Below are 25,834 nucleotides of genomic sequence, written 5' to 3' on the forward strand. Positions count from 1 at the left end.
CCCTCCCCCAGCCACACACTGCAGCACCCCATTGGAAGGCATGCACAGTGGCAGAGGCCACAGCCCTGAGGCAGCCTGTGCAGCCGTCAGAGTCTTGACTGCAGAGTTTTGAGCTGAGGTTCCCAGCTGCCATCACCAGCTGTGAGGATGTAGGCAAGTACTTCATCTTCCTCAGTTTTCTCATGAAAATGAGGCAACCAGTATGAGGATGCAGTAAGTTAGCACACATAAAGCACTTAGAATTGTCCTGGGATGAAGTAAACATTGAAAAACACATTCATTCATTTTGCTGTTATTCTTGCCTAGCCCCTGGCTGCTCAAGTAGAATGACTGCAATCTTGCAGGAAAGATGGCCAAGCCCAAGTATCCCTGATTAGAGAGGCTGTGACTGGGACACAATGGTAGCAGAGACCCCGCTGGGAGATACAGCAAGTTCTCCTTTATTTCCCCACCTGCTGTCCCTTTCTTAACCCACTCCTAATACTCTCCCCATTCTTCAAACCAGTGCTCAGACCAGGATCAGATTCCACTTACTTGCCCTGTGTGGGACCCTGTTGGAGTCAAGTATGTTTCTTCCTAAATCTTCACATTTCCACAACAGTTCCTGTAGTGGCAGGTGCCTGCTGGGCAGGGCACTGCCTGCTGCCTTTCCAGGACAGCCCTGCTGAGCAACACGTTTCTGCCCAAAGAGGGAGACCTGGACTGTTTCTAGCACTGTCTCACTCACTCATATCCTCACTTACTGTCATAGACAGGATGTGTCCCCAAAACTCACATTACAGCCCTAAACCCCAGTGTGACAATTTGGAGATAAGGTCCTTATGGAGGTAATTAAGATTAAATGAGGTCGTAAGGGTAGGGCTCTGATCAGATAGGATCAGTATCCCTATAAGAAGTGGGAGAGACCAGAGCTCACTTGCTCTCTTGTGCTCTCTCTCTCTTCCTGTCATGTGAGGATACACTGACAAGTTGATCATCTGCAAGCCAGAAAATGAGCCCTCACCAGGAACCTCATTGGCTAGAACCTTAATCTTGAACATCTAGTCTCTAGAACTGTGGAAAACAAATTCCTGTTATTTAAACCTCCTAGGCTATTGTGTTTCATTATGGCAGCCTTAGCTGACTAATATATCCACAACTCATTTGGTCCTTTAACTTCCATGGGGACACCTGCCCCAAGACTGGAACTGTGCTTGGGCTCAGAGCTTAACAAGGAGTTTACACATAAGTAAAGGAAGTAGATGCTTAAACAGGTTGGTAACTTTATGAACTATTTTAAAAGGCATAATGAGATAAGTGGTCAAATAGAGGTATTCTGCAATGGGAGCAGGAAGCAATAGATTTTAACGTGCAACAAGGCTTCCAGAGGCAACAGAGTTTGAGCATGGCTGCCTTTTAGGACAGAAGTTTCCTGCCCAGTGGAGGAAGGAGGATTACGCCTCAATCGGGAGGAAGCAGATATTCCCATTTTGCTCTCATTCAAGGTTTTAGAAAACTATATAGCTTTTGTGCTGGTTTAAATAACCACGCTAGCGCTCTAAGGATCTTTCTTCCAGATCCAGCTCAAGTCCCACCTTTTCCATGAAGACTTTCTGAGATTTTACAGCACACTGAGCAGGGCTTAGCAATCATCTTGCCCAACCCTCTCATTTTTCAGATGGAGGAAGCAGAGCTACGGTGAGGGCATAGGACCCTTGTCTTATGCATGTTTGTCTTCATTGCTTAGCTGCATTCTGCTTTCTGCTTTCTGTTTTGTTCAGATGGGCACAAGACTGGCTTCTGTTCATCATTCAGGGCTCAGCTTAAATACTACCTCCTCAGGCAGGCGCTTCCTGACTGCCCTTGCTAAAGCAGCCCTGCCTCTACTTCCCACATACACTGTGAGTCTCTAACAAAGCACCCTATTTCATTGTTTCTATAGCTCTTTTGGATATTTAAAATAATCTTATTTGATTATTTGTTTACATGCTTATTATCTACTTCCTCGAGTTAGAATGTAAGCTCTTTGAGAGATGACCTTTTTCTGTATGCCCAGCCTGCCGCATAGTAAGTGCTCAACAAACATATGTGGGCATGCCGAGTTGTGCTCTGCTCTTAGTGGGGCAGTAAACGTGTACTGGCTGTGTTCACCCCACCCACGTTTTTAAACCAGACTGATCCGCCCCCATTCCACCCGGCTGCCTCCCAACTGAGTCTCTTGAAACCCATTAGCTGGAATCCTGCTCCTGACAATGCCGTGAGCTTCTCTTCATTCTGCACTGCCTTACTCAGCTCCTGAAACCTGCCTTCACCTTTTTCTCCTACTCACCATGGGCTCCCTCTCTCTTCTGCACAATCCTAAGTCTCTCTTTTGTGTTGAGGAACAAGCCTTGTCTTTTCTCCCTAGCTCCCCAACCCTGTTCAGACACTCAAATCAACTGGAGTGAAGAGTAACCCCTCCTAGAGGGTGACACCCGCTCTCGTCCTGCGCATCCACTCTCCCCCGATTCTCAGATCCATCAGTGCCCTCCCCCGCCCCACTGACCAGCCTGCCTCTGCGGTTGGATGTGCTTCCCCTCTCTTGCAATCACAGGACAGCAGTGAGCCTGGCATCAGAATTTATTTTTAAACCCAATCATGAGCTGCTGGGCTGCTACCCCAGCTGTGACTGACTTTCAGATGTAGGGACACTCCCTCAGTTTACCCATTCCAGGATGGCAAGACCACCCTCACTCCCTCCAGGGGTTCTCAGTTCCCCTGTCCAAGTCACCGGTGGGCTTTCCTCCCTCCACCACTCTGGCCTGGTCCCCTTGGGAGGCTGTTCCCATTGCCACCCTCCGGGGCCCTCCCTGGCCATGGAGGGTTTCATTTCCTTGATGTTTCTTTCCTGGTCATTCCCCTCCTCCTCCTTCCCCTATCAGTTTGAATTGTGAATAATTCATGTGTTTCCATGATCCTGCCAGGGGTTTTCTGCCTCATGAATCAAATCCCTGAGACACAGTTTATTTCTTCACCATCTTCTAGTTCAAGTTGCTGACAGGCAAAGGGTTTATTCCTGTAGGTCATGAGTGGACGCCAATACTTATGCCTGCTTATGAGACAGTAGCCATTTTTCCCACCCTATTCTTCTACCATGCTCTATTTTTCCAGTCTTTTTAATTTTTTTGAGACAAGATCTCACTCTGTTGCCCAGACTAGAGTACAGTGGCACCATCTCAGCTCAGTGCAACCTCTGCCTCCTAGGTTCAAACGATCCTCCCATGTCAGCCTCCCAGGTAGCTGAGATTACCAGTGCACATGACCATGCCCAGCTAATCTTTGTGTTTTTTGTAAAGACAGGGTTTCACCACGTTGCTCACACTGTTCTTGAACTCCTGAACTCAAGCCACTTGCCTGCCTCAGCCTCCCAAAGTGCTGGGGAATTACAGGCATGAGCCACTGTGCCTGGCCTATTTTTGTTTTATATATATATATATACACACACACACACATACACACACACATATATATAGCCTGTGTATATATACACAACTATATATATATATATATAGCCTGTACTATATATCTGTATATACTAGTACAGGCTATATATATATATGTGTGTGTGTGTGTGTGTGTGTGTGTGTGTGTGTGTGTGTGTGTGTGTGTAGTACCGGCTATAGATAGATAGATAGATAGATAGATAGATAGATAGATAGATAGTTGTGTTTTTTCCCACCCCCAAAACAGAGTCTTGCTTTGCTCTGTCACCCAGGCTGGAGTGCAGTGGCTCGATCTCAGCTCACTGCAACTTCTGCCTCCCGGGTTCAAGCGATCCTCCTGCCTCTGCCTCCCAAGTAGCTGGGATTACAGGCGCATGCCACCACGATGGGTTAATTTTTGTATTTTTAACAGATATGGGGTTTCACCATATTGGCCAGGCTGGTCTCAAGCTCCTGACCTCACGACCTGCCCACCTTGGCCTCCCAAAGTGCTGGGATTACAGGCATGAGCCACTGCACCCAGCCTCTGATATATTTTAATAGGTGTGCGTTTGTATAATATTACATGATTGGATAGATAAAAAAAGACAGATACATAGAAAGATGCACAATAGACAGAATTATTTTCCCACATAGCTTTCTTAATCACCTTTCTTATTTAAGGTTTTTGGGAGGAACATGACAGAGGCATCTAAACATATTTCTTATACACAGTGGATGCCCTAATGCCCAATTTGCAGCCCCCTTCTAAAAAGGGGTCCTTATAAGGACTCTCATAAGAGCTCAGCCCTTACCTGGAGTCTACCTGGGTGTCATCTCCACTCAATCTCCAAATATGTATCGAGGATTCACTATATACCAGGGACTGGGCAGGACTCTGGAAAGACAAAGGTGAGCAAAAGAGACTCTATCCTTGCTCTTTTGGAGCTTACAGTCTCCTGGGAAACTTATTAGTTAAGTAGTCTTATATATATGGTTAGAATATATACATATATATTTCTAAACTGATACATTTATTTTGCTAGGCATAGTGGCTCATGTCTGTAATCCCAACACTTGGGGAGGCCGAGACGAGTGGACCGCTTGAGGCCAGGAGTTTGAGGCCAGCCTGGCCAACATGATGAAACCCCGTCTCCACTAAAAATAATTTTTTAAAAATTAGCTGAGCATGTGGCTCACGCCTATAATCTCAGCTACTCAGGAGGCTGAGAATCACTTGAACACAGGAGGCTGAGGTTTCAGTGGGCCAAGATCACACCACTGCACTCCAGCCTGGGCAACAGAGTGAAATTTTGTCTCAATAATTAAATATATAAATTTATTTTTCTTGGCTCCTAACAGGAAATAACTGACAAATTTATATGTAAATTATATGTTTATATAGGATATAATATTTTTGTTTTAAATATTTTGAGCAAATTTGAGAAAATTGATACTGGATATATAAACTGTATATATTTCTATGCTTATAAATTCTAAACCCTCCAAAAGTGAGGAAATTATTACCATGAAGTCAGGAAAGCAGTTATTGCCAGTGGAGGTGAGGGTTTGTGATCAGCGTTCTCATTAGTAATGTGATCATCGTTCTCACATTACTATAAAGAAATACCTGAGACTGGGTAATTTATAAAGAAAACAGATTTAATTGGCTCACAGTTCTGCAGACTGCACAGGAAGCATGATGCTGGCATCTGCTTGCCTTCTGGGGAGGTCTCAGGAAACTTACAGTCATGGCGGATGGCAATGGGGGAGCCAGTACCTCACATGGCCACAGCAAGAGGAAGACAGCGAGAAGGCAGAGGTGCTACATACTTCTAAACAATCAGGTCTAGTGAGAACTCACTCACTATCATGATGACAGTACCAAGGGGGATGGTGCCAAACCATTCATGAGAAATCTGTTCCCCTCATCCAGTCACCTCCCACCAGGGCCCACCTACAACACTGGGGATCACAATTCAACATGAGATTTGGTGGGGACACAGATCCAAACCATATCAGGGGTGTTCTTCTTGATGTCTTAGTGATGTTCTATTCCTTGACCTGAAGGGTGGTTATGGAGAATTTGATTTATTGTTATTGATTAAATTTAATGTTTATGTTTTATGTTTATTTCTATGTATGTGTTACATTTCACAATTTAAAATTTTCAAATGATAAAAGAAACTTAGAAGGTTCTATGAGAACATGTAACTGTGGCACCTGGCTTGGTCTGGGGAGCCAGGGATGGCTTCCTGAAGGAAGTGGCATCTCAGCTGAGATCTTCAGATAAAAATGAGTTTGGCAGAGGCAGGAAGGTGTGGCGAAATGACCTGGAGGTGAGGGGAAGAAGGAAAAAGGGGAAGAATAGAGAACAGACACTAGGGAGTGTGGGGAACTCAGAAAACAGCCAAGCATGGCTTCAGCTCAGGGTGTGAGAGGGAGCAAAGCTAGAGAGAGAAACAGGGACTGGATAATGTAGAGCCTCGTTAAGAACTTTTGCCTATGTCCTAAGATCAATGGGAAGTGCTTGAAGGTTTTAAGCAGGGGAGTGACATGATCAGATATACATATTGCTGATACCATCAATGAAAGGGTAGAGAATAGATTGGGAAAAAGCAACAGGCCCCTTTCCACCCTGTGAGGACACAATGAAGAGGTACCATCTATGCAGAAGGCAACCTCTCATCCAAACATGAATCTGCTGGTGCTTTAATCTTGAACTTCCCAATCTCTAGAACTAGAATATCCAACGTGTGCCTTCTAGCCATATAAGTGAACCTTCCCATAGCACTGTGGAATTATCACAAACTTGAGTTTCCTCAGTCTTAAGCAATATGACAGTCATCACTATGAAAACCACAGCATTGTCAAAAATGGCAACATCAGGAGTCTCAACAGATACAACTTCCACCACCTTAAATTCTATACCTAAAATCACAAGTGTTCACAAAACACATCCCAGATGTTAACATCCACGATGACCATAGCTCTCAATAATTCAGTGACATCTGTTTCTTCATCAATAACAGTCATGGCAACTATTTATTCTAAAGAAAATAAAGGATCAAAATTTAGGGGAAAAAATAACAGGCAAGAGAGGATGTGGGGAAGATAGGAACTTGTTTTAATAGTAGAAGAGAAAGACGAAGGCGCTAGTGGGTTAGAAATGGAGAGGAATGTCCTGATGTAAGAGATATTAAGAAGGTAAAGTCCGTAGAACTTGGCGATGGATGTGTTACACGTCTCCGCCAATGAATGTTTCAGGAGCTCAGAGACCTTCGTCACTGCTGGATATTCAGCACCTAGGACAGTTCCTGAAGCCGGGGTGCCTCTTACTTGAGGACTCTACAATGTGTTTGTGTTTCTGTACTTCAGAATGTGTCATGGAAACGAAAGTGGAGTGATGGGAGGAAGCATTAGAGGTGCCAAGTTCATAAAAAATGCAATGAGAAAAAAAAAAAGGGTTTAGAGTGTTTAGGAGCAACTCTGAGGTTTCCAGCACTTCTTTCATAGAATAGACAAATAAATGGAGCAGAAAATTGATTACTTAAATGATAGTAAATATGATAACAGAAGAATATATAAAGTCATTAGTGCTATTGGGTATGCTAAAGTACCAGTCCTCAAGAACATCTCAAAGATTACACAGATAAGTAATAAAAGGCCATACCAACACCCGCCATCTGTTACTCAGATGATACAGGCATCTACCCTATGTTATATTCAGCAGTGCTATAGAAGACCAGGAAATGATAAGCAGCAATATATTTGGTGGGATTTTTGGATATGTAGGAGGAAGTCCAGGTTGTTGCTGATTAATGTTTTAAGTTAAAAATTGTGATTGTATAGATTTTCTGCAGTTTAGGCCTAAACCTTAATATGAAAGTAAAGTTGCATCTCAAATATCCCTCCTCAATCTCCTAAGGTGCCCGTAGTCAAATAAGGGTCTGAGGGTGTTGTTCAGTGAGTTTTCACAAGGAATGAAACTACTTCCTTGTCTGTGGTCAGAGAAAGTACCTCTGCAAAGCAGAATATACTCTGTGAGTAAGCAAACATCTTTTTCATTGGTTGTAGGTCAGCAAATGCCTAAGCAATATCTGCATTTGAGGTTCAGACTTTTAAAGACCAAATCCAGGCCAATGATATAAAATATAAAAGAAAAATTGAAAGACAAAATGTGATCACAAATTATCACAAAGGCTGAGTATTTTTAAAATATTATTTTTTCAAAATAATTTATTTGATAGCATGTTATGAAATCCTTCAAAGCAATGACTGTTTTTCAGTGAAGTAAATTTGATAGACAAATAGCCCTTGATTATAGGTAAATCAACAGAGGTGGAAGTGGGCAGGGCTGGGGAAATCAGCTTGAATGAGCCCCAATGTGGCATGTAAGGAGTGACAGCCAAGCAGAAACAAGGGCATGAAGAAGCCACAGATCAACACTGGACTGAAAGGAAGATCCTTTCTCCCTGCCTATTCCTTGATGGCTCCAGAGAAAGAAGCCAGGCTCTCAGAAGGGGACTGCCTAAGCAATGACAAGGGAACTCTCCTGACTGTATGACCTTGCTGTTTGACCCTGTTGTCTACTTAATAGTCCATATGGAGTAAAACAAAATTGTGAATCTTTTTAGGAGGTCCATATTGCCTAAAACTTTGGATCCATGAGATCTTTGTTTAAAACCCCAAATTTATCCACATTTATCCACAGTAATTATCATGGACCCGTTTTCCCAAAAGTAAGGAGGAATAATTGTCCAATAATGCTGAGAGGCCAAGTACCAAGTTAACACAGACAAATGACCAGGAGATTTGATGAGATGAAGTTCACTGGAGTCCTTGACAAGAGCAGTCTCTTTGGAGTAGTGAGGATGGAAGCCTGCTTGGGAGAAGAGAGACTGGAAGTGAGAATTGGAAACAGTGATGTTTTCAGTAAGTTTTGCTAGAGATGGGAGCTGAGAAATAGGGTGGAAACTACAAGGACAGTAGAGTCAAGAGAGGGTTTCACTTTCTCAAGGTAGGAGATATCAGAACACATTTCTATGCTTACAGGAAAACAAAGTAGTAAGGGAGAAACTGAGGATTCAAGTGGTGATAATTGCAGGAACAGAGGTTTAGGAAGCATGAGAGGGTGTGGTCTAGGGCACTTGGGGAGGGTTGGCCTTGGCAAGAAGCAGGGCCATGGCACCCATGAATAAAAAGGGAAGGCCAAAAGGATGGGCACAGGGACAACAAGAGGTGTGGAGTAGTGGCAGGGAGATGAGGGACTGCCTGTCTATAAAATACAAGGTAAGGTCATCATCTGAGAGAAGATTAAAAAGGGAGGGCAGCCATCTCTTGAGAAAGGAGAAATAAAATTGTGGAGGCAGGAAAGGTAACTTACTAGGAAAATATAGTGAGATTGCCAGACTATTTCTAGTATTCATTTGGGAATTATGGTCATTATTGTTAAGTGACAACAGTCAGCACAACTATCTATTTTTCTCTGGCAATGTATAGTTGTCCAGACATAAGTGTGGATAGACCAGAAATTGGGTTTAACCAGGTTGGAGTTTTGCCAGATGAGTACAAGAAAATAAATCCAGAGAGTTTTCTGCAGGAGATCAGTGGTAACAGTGGATGGTGGACTCTAAGCCTAGTAAGGTGAGGCCAGGGTGAGGCTATGGATGGCTAAAAAGAGGCAAGGTCAGAGGCTGCAACTGTATAATTGCTGGAGTTGGAATACTGGAGCCAGAAGGAAAAAACAAGCTGTCAGGAGGCCTGAAGTCAAGACTTTGGAGACGGTACAGTTAATGACACTGTCAAGTCAAGGATATGGTCAGGGAGTAGGTGAGCCCTCTGATGCCAACACTAAAGTTTGAGGGTCCTGATCTCTGCTCTTCTGACCCTGTGTACCATCTGTCCTTACAGGTGATGAGAGAGGTGGTTTCCTAGCAGGCATGATTTAAGGAACTCTGTTGAAGCCTCATCACCCAAATTCTCACTACAGAGGCCTGTAACTGGTTTCTAACATTCTGCCATTAAAGCTTCCTTTGGTTCTTGCCTTCTGCCTTCCATAAGTGCTACCACTAACCTATTAATTCATTATCGATCATTTATACATAGGTGTGATTTAGCGGCTCAGGGCCTTTCAAGTAGGACAGCAGCTGGCTGCAATCAGGTTTTAATAGGCTATAGGGCATGGCCTTTGAGGAAGCAACTGAATATGGGATCCTACACAGGGGAAAGGAGGTAGGGAAATCAATATTTGTTGAGTACCTACTATGTGTTATGCTCTTTCCAAAAGCTTTGCATAAGTGATATTTGAGATTCCATTGTTTCCTCCTACTCAAGGAACAGAAGAGGTAAGAGAGAAATGCCTGTTATTTACCCAGGCTCCTGAGCTAATGAGTGATGAAGCCTGGGAGAAGTGTTTGGATCAGAGGGAGAAGCATTCAAGAGGAGAAGCGCAAGGGCCTGAGACACATCTTGGTGAACCTCACAACCCTAGTGTTCCAGTTCCTTTCCTGAGGTCCTCATCTCCTATGTGTGGCTATTTTTTATTCTCCTTAGCAGGTCGTTCCTTGATGAGTTTTTCCTTCCTTACTTTTTTTTTTTTTAAACAATAATTTAAATTTTTATTAGGTGCTCAGCCGCAGTATAAATACTCCCATTTGAATTGCTGACACAAAAATCAATAGGGAAGCATTTTCCTGGAGTGGAGCCCCTGGCATGGGAGCCTCCCAACCACATCCTCTTTCCAGAAGAGAAGGGATTTAGTAAGCAGAATGGACAATTTTCTTAAATAAGCCACAGTTAGGGCAAACAGAATGAGCATTCAAGTTTCTGGTCTAAGGTCTCTCTTTCTCTCAGTCTGTCTCTGTCCTCCTTTCAAGACAGGGTCTTGCTCTGTCTCCAGGCCAGAGTGCAGTGGTGAGATCATAGCTCACTGCACCATCAAACTCCTGGCCTCAAGCAATCCCCTGCCTCAACCTCCCAAAGCACTGGGATTACAGGCATAAGCCACCATACCTAGTCTTTTCCTCCCTCCCTCCCTTTCTGTTATTTCATTCATTTATTTCTGTCTCTCTCATTCTCACTAAACAATCTTGCTTTTAATCTCTATATTACCAATCTGAGTGGTGTCATTTTTATGAAAGTATCTAGAATGAATGAATCAGTGTGGGTGGCTGGGAACTGGCCTTAGGTTGTTACAACGAGAACAGCATGGCATCCCCCAGCATTCTACCGAAGATGAGGAATCTGGCAGCTATGTGGGTCCCATCTATTCATCCCAAGTCCCTCCATCACTCTTGGACTTGGAGATCTTGCAGTAAAAGGTGTGACTAATATAAAAGAGCATCTCAATCATGAATAAAATTTAGTTAAGTTGCTCCTGTAATTCTCTGATGAAAGAGGCAACAAACTTGCATCTTACAACATAGCTTAAGATCTCATGCCTAAGGTACTCTGAGCAGTTGGTAATTCTCCCCATTAGTATCCTGTAGAGAAAAACAAATTCCAATCTCCTTTTTCAGTATCATCTCACCATTCTCACTACCACCTGCACCAAGGCCCAGTGCTTCTCTGTTCCGGCCACATCACGTTTCTTGGTTACCTTCCAATATGCTTTTTCTAGGACTCTGAGCCTTTGCATATGCTGTTCTTTCTACCTGGAGTGCCCCTTCTGGGTTGGCAAAGTCCTACGCACCCTTAATATGCAACCCACCTGTCATCTCCTTCGTGGAACTTAATAAGATACCCTGAGCAGGATGAGTCACCCTTCCCTTGACCCCACTCCTACTTGACACAGCTGGTTCCTAGACATTAGCACAATGCTAGGAAGTTATCTTTGTGACTCCCCCTTTACTCCAACCAGATTGGAAGACCCTCAAAGACAGGGAGCCATCTGTCACTGAACTTCACCTTTAGTGAAGCCACGGTTTTCAGCCTTTAATGAAATTACTGGCACAGAGTAGATCTTTAATAACAGCTTGTTGAAATAGAGAACACTGGATGAAAATCCATTTGTTCATTCACTCAACCAATATTTACTGAACGCCAACAGAATTCCAGGCTGGGAATGCAACTGTGAGTAAGACAGATAGTGTCTTTATTCTCACCAGGTTTATATTCTGTTGAGAGGGAATGGACAATAAGGAAGAAATAACATACATACATACTATGTTGGCTGGTGATAAATGTGATAAACAAAAGTAAAGTGGGAGAGTGGTGACAAGGAGAGTTATTTTAGATAAGAGTACTACAGTGGGCTTCTCTGTGGAGCTAACATTTGAGGCTACTGACCTGCTACACACACAGCCTTTGTCTTCTGCGGTTAGTGGAGGAATGAGGTGGAAGATGCTTCCTTTGCAGTGGCCATGTTCCGTGACTCAGGCTCCTAAGATGTCTGTCTGGGGGCAGAAAGCCAACGATATATGACTTAAAGGAAGCTTGGTCTCTATAGCACTCAGCACTAAGCTACTAAGGAAGCTACCTCAGAACACATTGTAGAAATAAGAGGACTTGAAAGACCTGGTGCCAAAGTCTCTAAAGGACACCCCAGGCCCTGCCCAGTATCCACAGAGATACTGCAGAGCCCATGGAGCTGGTTCTGTCTTCTGGCCATCGGAACAGCGGGTCTTCTTGACCTTTGTGATTTCAATGACCAGCCCAATTACAGGACAACAAAGGGAACCATAAATGTTTCAACTGACAGGTGTGGGTTAGTGTGGTTGCGATCTCAATTCTGTCACTTATTGCCCTGTGCTATCTTGGGCAAGTCACTGAAACTCTATAGTAATTCTCCCATGTATAAATTGGAAGTAACTAATAACAGTCATTTTGCTTACCTTCACCAATGGTTGTGCAGATCAAATATAGCATATGACTATGAAAAGTATAAAACACAAACAAAATGCAGGAAATTATTATTTCTACTGGGGGAATAAACATTTTCAGAGTACCAATTAAGTGCCCAGAGTCCTATATATGTTGCCTTATTCAATTTTCACAGAATTATGGACAGTAATTATTATTCCCATGTTAGAGACTAGAAAACGAAGGCTCAGAGAGGCTCAATGATTTCATTAAGGGGGGACAGCAGGCAGAGCCAAGATTCTGGTTCACGTTCACTGACTCCAGAACTCATGCTTACTCTGTGTCCTGCTGCCTGTGGGTAGCTGTTCCAAGCCTGGCATGGGTTCTCAGCCCTGAATCACCTTACCCAGAGTTGTGATGCACCCCCCTGCCAACTGTCTCCGCTCAGCACCTGATGCAAGAACTAAACTCTTGCTTCTAACCCAGCCTGCACTGGGGTTCTCAGGCCTGCCGGGACCCCAGTGCATCTCCTCTGGTATGAGTCTGCCTCTTGGCATGGTTTGCTGCTGTGTCTGGCATGCTGTGAGTGGCTATAAAGTGCTGAACATCCCACCTGCTTCTTCTGCTGATACCCTGCTGTCATCTCCATCTCTGACTCCAGAGCAGGGATGTGCCTGGGCTGCCCCTGCATTGCCCCATACCCTCACCAGCACCCCCTGCCTCCCCTTGAATCTTCTGGAGGCTCTGGCTACCATTAGTGCTCAATTTATGGTCTCGCAGCTGAACAAGAAACCTCCACAGGAACAAATTGGGCTTGGCTGTATCTGCCATCCATATTCCTGCCCAGCTGGACCAATCATTTCAGAATCCATTTTAGGAATTTCATTTTTCGTGATGGCAGATCAGAGTTAAAAGAAGTGGCCCACAAGTGGATGAGTAGTTACAACTTTGGCCCAGATAATCTCCAAAGTGAATAAGCCACAAAGTGAATGAGGCTTTTGTGGATAGATGAGAATTGACACTACCTTGTGAGATTGGATGAAGGAAAACCCATTTAAGAAAACTCACTTACTTTGGACCTGTATTCTTTTCTTATCTTGTGAGAGTTAGATAAGGCCTTGTTAAAAAAACAGAATGACTCCCCAAGGAAGAGGTGTAGGACTGGCAGAACCAAGCCCCATAGAGAAATAGTGACTGCTCTGGTCTTACTTTCCACCTGACCTTTGCGGTTCAGACCAAGCTTGTAAGGACTGTAATTGTCCAGCTCCTTGTGTCACTCTCTGGCAATGGGGAACCTGGAAGGTTTCTGTGTGATGCTCAGAGACAGCATAGTCATTAAGTGCACAGAATCCCTGGGTTCAAATTCTGGCTCTGCCGTTTGTCACATGTCTTCAGGCAGGTTTTGTAAACTTTGTGTCTTGGTTCCCCCACCTGTAAAATGGGGGTAACAATAGCACCTCATTCCAAAAGAGATTGTTGAGATTAGTTAGTTTCTATACATGAAATACTTAGATCATTGCCTGAAAATAGTTTTTGTCATGTAGATGTTAGCGATTATTTTGCTACTGAAAATAGAGGTGGAGCTATTTGGGGACCCAGCTGGTGATTTCTGAACCCAGGAAAGCCTAAACATCCCCAAATCAGAGCTCAGGTAACCATTTGCCACAGTTCCTCCTTCATCACTGGCAGGTCCTGGTCAGGCCAGTTGCTGAGCCTGGCTCTGGAGTGAGATGCAAAACATTAGAAGTAAAAATGCTATTTTTCCTCCCTTGTAGGCTTTTGCCACTGGAAAATAATCTCTTTAGCAATATTTGACCTTAAGAACTTAAAATGAAAAGGTCAAAACATTTCAAGTATTGGGAGCTGGGTCCCCTCCCAGATTTCCCACTGTCACAGAGTTAGTGAATGTCAGGTGTGGTTGCCAGAGGCCCACAGGAAATAGTGAAAACAGTGGAACAGGGTGAGTGCAGAGAGAGAGACAGGTCTCTGCACTTCTCACCATCTCCTGGGCCTTCAGTCACAAAGAAGGATGCTGCTTGGGAGGGTTCTGTTGGGTTAGAGTGAAGACATGGCAGGAGAAGTCACCCCAGGCCCTCTCGGGACTTTCGTCCCTTTCCCTCCCAGTCTCCAAGAATGGCTGCCTGTGTTTCTCATTCTCACTAAATTAAGCTGATAAAACACAAATGAAGGGGTAGGGGTAGAGGGGAGGGCATGGCACACTCTTGCCTTGCATTTTCATAACTCAGGCACAGTGCCTCAGACCATTTTTAATGAGAGATTGACTGATAGTGGTCTCCTCCCCACACCCCACTTGGAACAGATCAGGGTGCAGATCAACAGCATGCTTTCCTCCCCTCAAGAACATCTCACCTGGCCCCGCTCCTGGATGAAGGGTGGCCCACAACGAAATTCGAGCCCTTGGCATGATTTGCTCACCTCTCAAGGGTCCAGTACAGAAGGGCATCCCTAGTTAGCCAAGACACACTTCCCAGGGAAACCACGCCCCGGTGGGCTACACTGCTGCTTCTTGCCTTGTGAGGGAGTCAGTAATGAGGACATAGCCAGGCCCCACCAAGGGCAACTTCATGGAGATAAGAGCTATCTTATTTGGTCAGCCAACCTTCCCTTGAGCTCAGAGGCCTTGCAGCCAGGGAGAGCTGGGGACAGCATGAGAAGGGAAGAGGGCTCAAGGCCACTGCCTATCTCAAGAATGCAATGTCTCATTCCTGCAGCCAACCTCAGGCCAAATAGGGCCTCCTCCACTCCATGGGGAGAAGATATGTCAACATATGTTGACATATATGAGGGCAATCTTGTGCCCCTGATCTCCAGCCTTGAAATATACACTTCCTGTCTGGAATTCCCACAAAGTGAGTACTCTATTAATTGAAGAATCTCTATGTGCTAAGGGCTGTTATACGTCTTTTTCTAGAAAATGACATCTCATTTAAGAGACACAGCAATTCTGAGAGGTAGGAGCTATTTACCCCATTTCATGGGTGAGGAAACTGGGCTCAGAGAAGTCAATGGATTTCCCCATAGCTAGTAAGTGGCAGAGTCAAGATTCAAACTCTTGTTGGTCAGAGTTTCATTGAGTGTTTCTGCCTGGTGAGCATGGGCAGCAGGGGATGCAAGGTCAGTGGAGACACTTAGACGGTGGAACTGGTCAGGTGGGCTTTGCAGTCACATCCCATCTGGAGGTCTGAGGAGCAGAAACCTGGCAGCTTCCAAGGTAGATGAAAAGCCTACCTGCCTCAAATTGTTTTATTTAAAGCCAGGCTCCTGACTGTTTGAAGCAGCTTGGTTTTGGCAGTGCTTTTCCCTTTTTCTCTTTCTTCTTCCTGTTTTTAAACAGCCCTTGCAGGAAAGGGGAGCGCATCGTTGCTGGGCGCCTCACTTGCAGATGCTCAAAAGACCTCTGTCCCTCCTATCCCATGGCTGGCTCCAGAGCAAGGCAGCTGGGCTGCGTGTGAGCGAGTGGGCACACGTGCTCACAGACAGCTCTCGTTTGCAGAAAGGCAGGAAGCCCTGCATTGATCTGCACCTGAAGTATAGATACAGATGAAGTCTTTTGCTTTTATAGTGAGTTTCACTGGCATTAAACTTCATTTATATCTCTATAAATATATACGGCTTTGAATGGGAGGCTTTATGGCTTGCTTTATAAGTTCCATCTCTCTGTGGCACGGACTGGGTCACCGTGAGGAGACAGTCCCTTTATAGGCAGCTCTGGCCTCTGCCCTTTTCAACATAGCCACTTGCGGGGCTCTCATCTGGTGTTCAGGGCCCTGTCCATTTGCCCAGCTGGCCATCTCTCCTCCCAGCACCTGGACAGACATGAGCTCTCCAGCCCTGGCACTGCCCTCTCCTCTGTCTGCCTGTGCCCTGTCACCCCTGGCTCACAGCTGACCAGTGTGAGGAGGGAGAGAGGGCACTGTGACTGTCAGCTGATCTTCTCTCCACACCTGTCCCTGGGCCCAGGCACCACAGCTGACCTTGGTATTGATAAATTCACAGGGAACATCAGGAGGTACTTACACAGGACAAGCTGGCAAAATCTGGTTTATTATGGTATATGTTTGACAGAAATCCATTTAGATAGACAGACTATCCACACAAATGCCAGTGCTCATGACTACAGGCCTTACAATACTTCATGAAGCAGGCAGCAGCTTCTCTCCCGATGTACTTGTGGAGATAAATTCAAAGTAATCTATATAAACTCAAACCTTTGAAATTGCACACCATCAAAAAATTCAAACAATTACTCTAGCCCAGCCAGGAGGTGGCTGTTAGATGTTCTTCTTATGGAAAACATAATTATAAAGGAAGGAAAAATGTTTCATAAATAAAATTCATAATGGCAGAAGAACCTGGAGGGAGGGGAAGGTAGAAAAAAGGAAACTCAAATGTTCATGATGTCTGGCTGACTGCAGAATAGGGCTCAGAAACCCTCCTTAAGGCTCAAATTAATTTCAGTCTAGTACAATTTCAATGTAATTAATTGGGAAGAGGGACCTTTCAGGTATTTAAAAATATCAGATTGGCTCTTGGTGCTAAAAGAGTAGGAGAAAAAATAGCCAACATATGCTTCTAAAATCAAGGTGATGTAAAACAAGGGCCAACCCAACCCATTAGCACTTGAGGAGCATATAAAATCCAGGTCAGCCCAGATAATTGCTACCTTGTTGAAATACCAAGTACCCCGAGCCACACCCAGTCCCCAGGCCATATTAAATAGCAGGTGGCACAATCTGGGCTAGAGGACATGTTCCATGCCAGACACTGTACCAGGGACTTTGTACTCATGCCCTATTTAATTCTCATAAAAGCAACTTAAAGAAGACGTGATTATCTCTATAGGCTTTTGGGGATGAGGGAAGGAGGAGACTCGTAGGAATTCGAAGTTCAGTTTCCTGTTAATAACTCCCAGGTCTTGCTTCTTGATGCCTTTGCCCCATGGGCTCTGTGTACATGTGGCCCAGAGCAGGGGAGGGATGACTAAGATACAACCAGCAGAGAGAGTGGAAGAACTTAGGCTCTGTCCAGGTGCAGTGGCTTCTGCTTATAATCCCAGCACTTTGGGAGGGAGGCCAAGGTGGGAGGATCACTTAAAGCCAGGAATTCAAGACCAGCCTGGGCAATATATAAAGATCCCCATCTCTACAAAAAAAAAAAATCAAAAAATTAGCTGGGCATGTAGGTGCATGCCTGTAGTCCCAGCTCCTCAGGGGGCTGAGGTGGGAGGATGGCTTGAGTCCAGGAGGTAGAGGCTACAGTGAGCCATGATCACACCACTGCACTCCAGCCTGGGTGACAGAGTGAGATCCTGTCTCAAAAACAAAACAAAACAAAAACAAAAATAACAACAACAACAACAAAGTAGGCTCTGTTCCAAACAGATTTGATCAAAAACCAGCCCTGCCACCTACTAGCTGTGTGGCCTTGGGCATGGACGTTAGCCTCTCTGAACCCCTCAAGAGCTTGGTTTTATAAAAACTTTCTGATTTTCTATTGGTTCTGTTCAACCCAGAAGAAAGTCATTTAGCATCACTATGCCTCAGTTTTCTCACCTGTAAAATGGGGACAATAGTATATATCATAAAGTTTTACTCACTAAATGATGTAAAGTATTTAAAATGTTCATTAATAGTAAAGACAGAAAACATTTATTAAGGGCATTCTCTGTGCCAAACACTTGGCCAAAATTTATAGTAAGCACCCAGTAAGTGTTGGCTAGCCTTATCATTAAGCCATAGAAAGACTCAAGCTGCCAGGGCCCAGGAATGTGAATTTTTAGGTGGACTAGGGTCAAAGACCAAATTCCAGCCCAGAGATATTGCTAATGTTAGCCATCTTGGGTTGATAATGTCCTAGGACCAATGTTCCAGGCTTCCCCCTTTGTCTTTCCTCATACCATGTGGTTTGAGGAGGACACATCCAGATTTAAGTAATCACAACTTCCTCCTGGGTCCTGGTAATAAACCTTTATTGAGTCATTTATAGCCAGAGCATGAGACGTTATTATAGAAGCCAAGTTGGGGTGCCCTTGACAGTACCCTGCTGTAGGATAGGGGTCCCTAGGAGACCAGGCTGGAACCCTTCAATAAACTGTAATGGGTCTGTTGGATCATTTGTCCCTGACCCCAGAACTCCTTCCCCCATTTTGAAGTCTCACCTTGTAATACATAACCCAGAGACATGCTCCCCAAGGGCGAGGGCTGCACTTCTTCCTGCCTGCTAGTACCTCTCTGGGATAAGATTGGGGCACTTGAGCGGGGAGAATAGATGAGAGTTTAGCCTCCATGCTCACTTAAACTTTGGCTGTTGTACTGATTAGCAATGAGAATCTGAATATAGAAGATAAATCCAATTCATTCATGTGCACCAGCCCAATGTATCCTCCTCCATTTGCCTCCAAGAAGCCACCTTCTTGAACTTCATAGCAAAAGGGAACAATTTTAACTCATGGGAGTGTCATAACAAGAAAGTTTCCTTTTCTTACTTGATTGGAGAGTAAAGCAGAGGCAATTGGCAAGAATTAAAGGAGGGGAATAGGAAACAATGCAAGCATCCATTGATGGATGGATGAATAAACAAAATGTGGTACATACATACAGTCGAATATTATTTAGTTATAAAAAGGAAGGAAGTTCTGACATGCTATAACATGGATGAACCTTGAGGACATTATGCTAAATAAAATGAACTGGCTACAAAAGGACAAATAGTGTATGATTTCACTTACATGTAGTACCTAGGATAGTCAGGTTCATAGAGATAGGAAGTAGAAGTTGCCAAGGGCTGGGTGGGGGAGGAAATGGAGAATTAGCATTTAATGTGTACAGAGTTTCCATTTGGAAAAATGAGAAAGTTCTGAAAATGGATGATGGTGATGATGGTTGCATACAATGTAAATGTACTTAGTGTCACTGAACTATATTTTTAAAAAGGAGGGAAAGAGAAAACAAAAACAAGGTTGCTTGAATTCCCTTTGCCAACTGGCATATTATTAGCTTGATGTGTTCAAAATTTACCAATACAGTTGTAATTCAAAGTCGTGTTTCCAAGGCAAAGATACAGTGGTTCTTACATGTGATCGGAAATAGTTTTTGAACAACCTCATTCCAATTCCACCTTCCCCACTGGACTGTCTCTTAAGAAGATGAAACTCTAGTAGGTAGGAAATCTCATCTTTATTAGCATAGCCCATAATCAAAATGAGGCAAAAGTGTATCTCTGCACTTCTGCCAAATCATCTACTGGAATTGGCTTGTGGATATCATTCAACTTTGTATTTCCATATTAGGGAGTCCTCACTTTGGCTGTCTTCTAACTTTCCATGACATGGTGGTTTAGCAACCAACACTTTACTCTGTGGGATCCCAGCTGGCAGAGATGATTCAGGAGCCTTCCCCTAAAAGAGCTGGCTGGATGCATTGAGTGCATTCTCAAAGGCAGGTGACCCCAGAAAGGGGCAAAACCCTGGAAGAAGGTGCTATAGTAAGGTCTCCAAATGGAGGGAGGCAGAGGACATGAGCACCCTCTGAACATGTAAACAGGTCTGTGACCTACCTGGACACATTTTAAGCTCTACTAAAGATTCTAATCCAGAAACTCTGATTTCCTTGTGGAAGACCCTATGTACAAATGGTGCACAAAATTCCCCATCTTTATCCAGTGGCCCTTAAATGAGGGACAGAGTAGAATAGAATTGGACAGGCAACGTGTCCAAACTGGTTATATATGTTTGTACACGTGTGCTGATACCACACATGCACACACACACAAACACACATTCACCAAAGTTACTAAACCTTCTGATAACTCCATTAGTTCTTAATGGTAAAATGCAGAAGAGTAATACCTTATCCAGCCCATAACCCAGGGATGGGAGCAGGGTGAATGGAGACATCCCTGGATAGAGCTATGTTGGTACATGAGTTTCTGTAAGTGGCTTCTGGTTCTAAATTTACTCTTAAATAAACAGAAACAGCACCCTCCTCCACCATGACCTTTGTGGATAGGGATGAATTTCATGGCATAAGCTCTATCACAATGAACTCTCCTCTTTCTTTCTTTACTAAGCTCACATAGATACTCTTTCCTCAGCTCACTCTCCCGGAGCCCAGATGGGAAGATTCATGACCAGCCACCAACTTGGAATATTGAATTCTAAGTTTTTAATAAAAATTTCAAAATCATCTCTATGAACTCCATCAAATAACTCAGGTCAGCTCTGAGGCAGTTGCCTGCAGGAGCTTCTACAGTTTCTATTCACATTTGATTGTTGGTTTCTATAAACGGTTGAAATGACCACTTGGCTTTCTAACACCATGACCTTAAGGCTGGGGTGCAGAATGTACCCCTCCCACATCTTTGCTACTTACCCAGTAACAATAGCCTCAGAACTCTGAGGTGTTCTCTGGAAAGTCTAGGGTTTACATACCACATCTATTAAGTAATACATTCAGCAATACATTTCCACTGCAAAATGTAGCAGCGTAAGGTATGTTGATAGAAGTCAGAAAGTGATGGGGTTGGGAGAGGGAAAAATTGGAAAGAAGCACAGAGAACTTTTGTGCATCTTTTTTGGGGTACTCAAGTGTACACAATTGTCAAAACTTAATCTGAATACTTAAGATCAGCGCATTTTATTATATACAAATTACACATCATTTTTTCAACAACAAAAAAAGTAATAGCGGCCCTTTCCAGGTAAAAGATGGCAACCTATAGCCATGGAGAATAGGGCAGAGCAGCTGACCTCCTCCTTCCATCTTTCCCCACCACTCCTCATCTCCCCAGTCCTGGGGGGCAGCCCAGCAGTCTCCCCTGCACAGTGAAGTGGGGTTGGGCATGAGAACTTACTTTGTCTCCAGATTGCTGGCCAGATGTGACAGCCAGGAATGCTGCAGAAGTGGCATTATATGTAAAGTGAGTTTGCATCCACTTTCCCACTCCTCTTCTAGTGGTTCTATACGTGGTCAGAGCCCAGTTCTCTCCTGCTCCTTAGTCATCCTTGCCACATTCAGAGCCACAGAGGACTCAGTGAAGGTGGTCCCAGAAAAGGTTCATAGAGAGAACAGTCACCCAACACCCAAAGCCAAGACATCTATGGCAACATGCCCCAGATAGGGTGGCTTCAGCTGGGACCTCTGGGGCATGGTGATGTGGCAATCAGGTGCATGACATCAGTTCAGCCTAGATGCCACCAGCCCAGGGTTGTCTCTTTGCAGTAAGCCCAGAGAGCTCTTTACCTGACTCTTGGCCATCTTATTAGCTGAGAAGTAAAGGCCAGCAGCACCTTGAGACTTCTGACTGATTCTCATTCTTCACCAGAGAGAGGCCATTGCTCCACACTGAGTTCCCTAAAAGGCTCTGGCTGCAAGTCTATCCATTGGGGAGCAATTCATTCCTTCTCTCCTGCACATGAGCATTACTGCATTTCCTAGGTGAGGGAATATTAGCAGGTTAGAAGTTCTATTTCCGCTTTTGCTATCCTCTGGCCTCCCACTTTAAGCATCTGTCTCTCCATTCATAAAATGGTTCCAATAATGTCACTGAGCACTTTTTTTTTTCAGAGAATTTAAGAGCATTAATAAGATAACGACCACTAAGTATGGTGACTTCAGTAATAAACAGTGGTTTTGGACAGGGTCCACTGCAAGGGCATAATTTTAAAAAAATCCTTATGGATGTGCCATGCAGAAATCCATCCACTCACTTGTTCAAACCAGAAGATTTCAAGGACTGGAGGGTTTGGAGTGTTAAAATATTGAATGAGTCAGTGTTGGTTTCTGATGCTCTGCATTTATCTATTTCAGTCTTTCTTCCCTACCCTTACAACCTCTGACTTCACTCTCTTCCTGGATGCATTCTACTTCCTGCCATTCTAGGGAGATGCTAAGATTTCTGGATCCAATGCCAAGCATAGTAAAAAAAGAAAAGTGGTGCCATTTCACTCAGAACTATGTCTCTCACCCAGAAGGCTCCCAGCCAGAGGTGGAGAGCATTTTCTTCATCTTGGAGAAGGGGCTCATGGTGCTGAATTAAAAATAAGACAAAGAATCACCATTCTAGGGTTCATTTGGGGTTGGAAAGAGTGAAACCACCCCACCCTGCATATGTATCTCCCCTGTCTCAACACACTTGAAGAAAGTGACCAGAACCATAAATAGTTAGGGGTCAAATCAAGGGAAAACTTGCTCCTACAACAAGCCACATCTCTTTCAAGTTCCCTGTAGGATGCTGGCTCCACGGAGACTTGAATGATTGAAGGAAATCCTCAGCACCACTTGTTGAATGACTCAACCAGGTAGGCGTGGCCAGGACTGAATGGGGCAGGGGCAGGCATATACTGTCTCCAAGACAATACCAAAGCAGATGCAGGAAATTGACTGAACATACTTCAGAGAGGCAGAAAGCAGGAGAGATAGAGTAATACCTTGCAAAAAAGTAGTAGCAGTGAAGAATGAAGTAATAATGAGCTACTGTTTGCAGAGCCTCTCAGTGCTGAAGGAGAACAGAGTACCTCTTGAAGCCCTCCTGAGTCTGGGACAAGTCTAAGTTTGTTTCTGCTTGCCCTAGACATATAGAGACAAACCTTTCTTCTTAGTTGTTTTTCACTACCAGATGCCCCAGAAAACAGGGCAGAACAGATTTTGTCCTCTTTCCAACCACCCATAGCCAAGGATGACAGAAAAGTGGAGGGTACCTCCTGCCTCCTTGCAAATATAATATAACCCACATCAGCCAATCTCTGCAAAGCTCAAGACACTAGCACTTTCCTACAACCATAAAGTCAGAAGGGACCTCAGCCCCCCAAAGCCGCCCCAGCCTGAGCTTCACCTGTTGCACCTGCCCACTTGCCATGGGTTCACACCAGGAGAGAAAGTAAAAGGTCAGGTTGCTCTCTCTACACAGCAAGAGCCCAGAGAATCCTAGGAAACTGACATTTTACAAACCACCTCTTTAAAGCTCTTTCAGAGGTGCATAACTTTTAGCTCTACCTCCACTCCCAACCCCCCAGGCTTCCTTTGCAACTCTTTCCCACCATGGATGGCTTGTCGGGAGAGAGTTAAAGAAGGTGCACGACTAATTCCCCAAACCCTCTCGCTTATCTACAGACAAAAAGAACAGCCCTACATGGAGACACGCAGAAACCACCGACAATTTAGCTCAGACCTCACCTGTCTTATGCAACAGTACACACACACATACACACACACACAAACACACACCCGCAAGGCCAGAGCCCACATCCCCCTTTAATTCGGTAAGCATAGTTTTGCGCCTTTCTTTTCCCTACGCAGTACCCGACTCTACTGGCAGCAGAGAAATAGATGTAACCTTAGTGCCAAATGCCTTGCAGGAACACACAGACACCCAGGAACCAAAATGCATCTCATAGCTCTCCTTGGTGCTGAAATCACGTTAGCGAGAAAATCAAAGGAGCGAGTGCTCCGGACTTACCCAGGCTGGGGGTGGGCGGCCGGGGAGCGAGAGGAGCTTCCTGGGAAGAAAATTCTTGTCTGCTCAGGTTGAAGCCAGCTGATGCGCTCACCTAGAGAGCCCACCTCTTTCCCTTCTCTTCCGTTCCTCCTTTTCTAGGAGGAAGAGACAAGGCTTCACGAAAGAAATGAAACCCAAGCTGTCAGGGCTACGGGTGGAAGGAGAATGAGGAGGTAACCAAAATAAGATCAAAAAGTCAGGTGGCTTCACTCCACTAGTGGTAATTCCTTGGGTCAGAGAGGACCCCCTTCTCTCACTCTCCCTGGGTCTGCCCCTGTCTCCTCTGCGTGTTGAGCCAACAGCCTTAGCACAGTCGGTTCCTGCCTCTGACGTGAAAGAGAGGAGGAAGCCTGGGACTGCTTTGCTGTCTCTCTCTCTCTCTCTCTCTCTCTCTCTCTCTCTCTCTCTCTCTCTCACGCGCTCTCTCTTTTCCCCTCTTGCTGAAATTTCAGCAGCATGATTTTTTTTAAGCCTCCGTTTTTTCCATCCCCCTACAAGCAGCCCCCTAGTGGACAGAAAAGAAAAGCATCCTAAATCCTCTTAAACAGTCCAGATTCAGGCTCAGGAATACTCCCCGCACCCAACTCTTGGGGCTGCCTCTGCATAGCCAGGGTCCTGAAGAAGACAGAGGATTCCCTCTGACCAACCCAGAGAGGAAGAGAAAGGGGAAGGATGGAAGCTTTTGCAGATCCTTTGCCCATGATTGTAGGAGAAATCCAGGGTGGAATGGGATGGGCGAGTGGTTGGGATAGAATGTTTTGGAATAAGGTCAGTTGTGGAGTTCTCAAGTGGTTTGAGGTCCTCGCTCAGCAGAAGAAACCCTCCAAAAAGTCAGGGTCTGCAGCCAAGTGAAGTATGTATATACGTAGCACGACCTAGGCATGGGAATGCCTAAAGAGGCAGAGAATACAGGCAGCTGGCCCTTCATCCAATTCTACAATATAGCTTTTTTTAAAGCTAGCAAGAAAACTATCCGAAAAGATATGGCCTGAGATCATCTCAGAGGTAGAGACAGAAGTGACCTTGATGCACATTTATGGAGAACCTTGGCAGAGAAGGAACATCAAGGGGTCACTGCTCACAGGCTCATAAGGGATATCTAACATTCGCTTTTAAATGTACAGGCACACAGCCTCCCGGAAAGAGTCCTAATACTTACATCTAAAAACCTGAGTCCTAGTTTCAGTCTTCCACTTGCTTACTGGACATTTTGCTTCTCTATGGCTCAATTTTACTGTTTGTAAAATGTGGATAATGCTGCCCCCTCCCTACTGAATGGAATGCTGAGGGATTGGAATGATATAGAGACATAGAACCTCAGGATCGGCAGGGAGTTTAAAGGTAATCATATCCAAACACTCTTCTTATATTTGATTCACCCCTGGCAAATAACAATAGAGTGTTTATAACAGGTGCTAGGCACTGTTATAAGCCCTTACATGTATTAGCTCATTTAAGCCATACAATAACTCTATAATGCAGAGGCTATTATTGCTATTCTATAGACTAAGAAACTGAGTCACAGAGGAATGAAATAACTTTCCCAAGATCACACAGCTAGTGAATGTCAGGGATGGGAATGGAACCTGATCCATCTGACCCTGGAGCTTCCTCTTTGAATTACCATGTACTATAAATATACACTTCAGAAGTGGCATTTGAAGTAAATAGAACATAGCACCATAGTTATCATTGCTTTTATTTATGACAAAGTGCCTAAATTGTTATAATAAATTTATATGTGGCTGAGTTTTTAAAATAAAATATTTACCACTAGGGGTGCCAAACAAACTGTGGAAATTGCTATTACTGATGAGAATCTCCTAAGAAAATTAATTCTTTTGGTGATTTGGGTAATTTCACACGTACAAAACTGGCTTTAAATCTTATGAAATTGGAAACTATTGGGTTTTAACATCAGTTCAGAAGACACATCACTCAATTTCTGTACCAAAAGCAAATTATTGCCCAGTGCCTAACACAGTGCAAGAATGGAGCCAGCGTTTTGAAGAGCTGAAATGTTGCAATGCATTCAGGTAATAAGCCCTTAGTGAGAAATTGACATTTTCTTCAGAATT

At 44.3% G+C, this 25,834-nt stretch overlaps 1 protein-coding gene across 1 annotated transcript in view; it reads right to left on the reverse strand.

Moving 5' to 3' along the window:
* The window catches only part of TNR (tenascin R), a 425,227-nt gene extending 401,148 nt beyond the window's left edge, over window positions 1-24,079 (reverse strand). The window contains 1 exon segment of the mRNA NM_001261001.1: window positions 23,718-24,079. The gene's annotated coding sequence lies outside the window, so the exon portion shown is untranslated.
* Between the last annotated feature and the right edge of the window lie 1,755 nt (window positions 24,080-25,834).

The sequence above is a fragment of the Macaca mulatta genome, chromosome 1 (genome assembly GCF_049350105.2).
Source record: "Macaca mulatta isolate MMU2019108-1 chromosome 1, T2T-MMU8v2.0, whole genome shotgun sequence".
Taxonomy (NCBI): domain Eukaryota; kingdom Metazoa; phylum Chordata; class Mammalia; order Primates; family Cercopithecidae; genus Macaca; species Macaca mulatta.